The sequence below is a fragment of the Diachasma alloeum genome, unplaced genomic scaffold (assembly GCF_001412515.2).
Source record: "Diachasma alloeum isolate Michigan unplaced genomic scaffold, Dall2.0 Dall_scaffold_00311, whole genome shotgun sequence".
Lineage (NCBI taxonomy): Eukaryota > Metazoa > Arthropoda > Insecta > Hymenoptera > Braconidae > Diachasma > Diachasma alloeum.
The window spans coordinates 613546-616596 of NW_021680450.1; the positions used below are offsets into that span (position 1 = coordinate 613546).

At 35.5% G+C, this 3051-nt stretch overlaps 1 pseudogene; it reads left to right on the forward strand.

The window, feature by feature from the left end:
• Positions 1-1563: 1563 nt before the first annotated feature.
• LOC107039902 lies at positions 1564-2831 on the forward strand (annotated as a pseudogene).
• The last annotated feature ends 220 nt before the right edge of the window (positions 2832-3051 follow it).

Genomic DNA, 3051 nt, shown 5'->3' on the forward strand with positions numbered 1-3051 from the left:
TATAGGACCTTCTATCCGTTTGAGGAGGTTTTTTTTGAGTAGGTTAATGGGCTTCGGGTTAAGATTTTTCCTATTAGAGTTGAGGCTTTTATCCTAGTTAGAGATCGTACTATTATCATTGTTTTTTTTTGTGGATCTCTTTACGTACGATTGAGTGCGAAATTAAATATTGTGAATTAATAATTTTTTTTTGATTATTTTTGAGAAAGTTATTCCTTTTTTGGTCAGTCTAGGATCTTTTTGTTTTCAATGATGAGATTATTATTTTCCGACTATGCGGAATTAAATTTCGAGCTTGGAACTGGTGTTCCGAATATTATCGTTTTTTGGTGAATATTTTTATGGAGTATTATTTTTGTTGAATGAATATTTTTATTGAGCATTATTTTTGAATATTATTTTTTTTTTGGGACTATTATATAATTGTTTTCGAATATTAATTTTGGGATTGTACCTTTTCCTATTTTGAAAGGAATACGCGGAACGTACATTTCAGCAAAAATTTGAGGTTTTTGTGTCAGTTTTGTTTTTAATTAAGGAGCCCAATAAACCGTTTTCCATCCACAACCTGCACCCTCTCTCCACAAACAACTCCCTGAGCAGCGCGGGCATTTAAGGTCTTTCCTTGGAATATTATTAGGTTAAATAAGCTTTAAGAATTATGTTTTTGGGTTTCGTTTTCTTGTCGAGGTTCCGCTCCGAAGATTATCGTGTTTGTCATTCCCCGGTGTCAAAGAACGGCTGGCGCTCATCAGTTTCAGTTTGTTTTATTTAATCCAAGAGAAATGGGTAAGTTAACGTGGTTTTCCAGCCCCAGATGGAAAATTCCGTTACAGTGGCGCCCGACGTGGGGCTCACGGTTCATTGGGTATGAATTAATAGTTAGGAATAGAATTTAAAGGTCCTCTCTCTTTCAGCGAGAAAAAAGCTTGGCGTTATTGCGCAGAAAAAAATTAAATTTTTGGAACATGGCGTTATTACGCAGAAAAATTTAATTTTTGAAACTTGGCGTTATTGCGCAGAAATATTCTTTATATGTTACGTGCGTGTAACCGCATGGGTTTCAGTTGACTATAGTCAACTGGATAAGTAGCGGGTTTCAAGCGCCTACCCACACTCAATTGAAACCCGAAATAACGCATGACGCGCATGCGCATCACCTATTAAAAAAGAATAACAAGGAAGGAAATCTAACCTCCGAATAGTGAATACATGGAATGACTGAAAAATGAAAAGGTGCTTTTCGAAGCAGATAAAATGAGCCAAAATCGTATAATTCCTGATAGTGATGAAGAGTTAGGCAGTGAGGTGAATTTATTTACTAATGAGGAGGAGTTTATTGGTGATGTGACATTTGAAGAAAATGGAAATAAAATATTCTCCAACGAAGCAACAGCAGGATCGTCAAAAACTCCGCAGAAGAGAATCCGTTATGATGATTTTGATAACAACGAAAATCTTCCATCAGATATTTTAGCAAATGCCCAAAAGGCCAAAAATCAGACGCTACCAACAACTTCTATAGAAAAATATAAGAAGGTTCACGAAATTTTTAAGACTTGGATGAAAGAGAAAAATGTAACCCAAGTATCAGAAACTGTATTGCTTGCATATTTCATGGAATTATCAGAGAAATATGTTCCGAGCACCTTGCGGGCTACGTATTCGATGTTGAAATCGACTCTGAAGACTTACGATAACTTCGATATTTATCCCTTTACACAACTGTTGGCTTTCCTCAAGCAAAGAGGCAAGAAACATCAGAAGAAAAAGTCAATGGATTTGACTGAACAACAGGTCTACCAGTTTCTCACTTTTGCGCCAGACGATAAATGGTTAGCCGTCAAGGTAAATAACGACCTGTAAATAAGGGGTGGGGGTAAATGATGGGTACAAAAATTGCTTACATTTGGTATAATAATAATTGAAAAATTACGATTCACCTAATTTTTTGTAATCATTCATTGCAGGTAGCATTAATATTTGGAATAAATGGTGCTTGCCGACGTTAAGAATTACACGATGTAAAAATGCAAATGCTACAGGATGAGGGAAATTATTTGCACGTGACTCTCTCGGCTGAAATAACCAAAAATTTCCAACGAAGAACATTCTCTGTCACTGGGAAGTGGTACACTATTGTAAAAAAATACTTGAACGCTCGACCACCAAATTGCACACTGGATAGTATTTTTTTTACTTTTCGCGATGGGAAGTGCACCAATTCACCCATGGGAATAAATACACTGGGTGCAGTTCCAAGGAACATTGCAACTTATTTGAAACTCCCCGACGCGGCTAAGTATACAGGACATGCTCTCTGTCGATCCTCTGCAACCATTTATTGCAATGCTGGGGGAACATTACTTGGCTTGAAAGATCTTGACGGATGGAAATCTGACACAGTCGCTTAGTCTTATCGCGCAGAGTCTCTACACAATAAAAAAAATACCTGCAATATGATTACAAATGCTGTTATGACTGCGGGAGGTGCGCTTCTCCAGCCTTCATCATCCCATATTGACAATATGGAAAATCAACAAAATTGTGGAGAGTTGACTGCAGGAATTAAAATATTGAATCAGCAGAGAGTTCTAGAACCTTCAAAGACAAACATCAATGTGTTGCAAGATCACAAGAGTTCATCTAAACCAGTGAGAAATCACCCAACAAATGATGAGACAGAGCCATCAACGCTAAAGAATTCAAATGATCAAAATAAGGAGAACTCAGATTCGAATATGGTACAAAGCTTAGATTTAGTTAAAAACGTCACTCTCAACTTCAACAATTGTTCTTATATTACAATTAATATGAAAAAGCAAGATTGATTCTCTAAATGTTTTGATTCATAATAATTATTTGATCAAAGTTTAAGTCATAAAGTAGCATTTATGTTTAAGTCATAAAGTTGAAATGCGATAACAAGTAAAATCATAAGAATGATTTAATTAATGATGTTAAAAAATAATATTACAGTTGAAGAAATGTTAATCGATGTATAATTGTTATTTCAGAAATAAAATATCGCTGAAACTGCTCAATATTTTT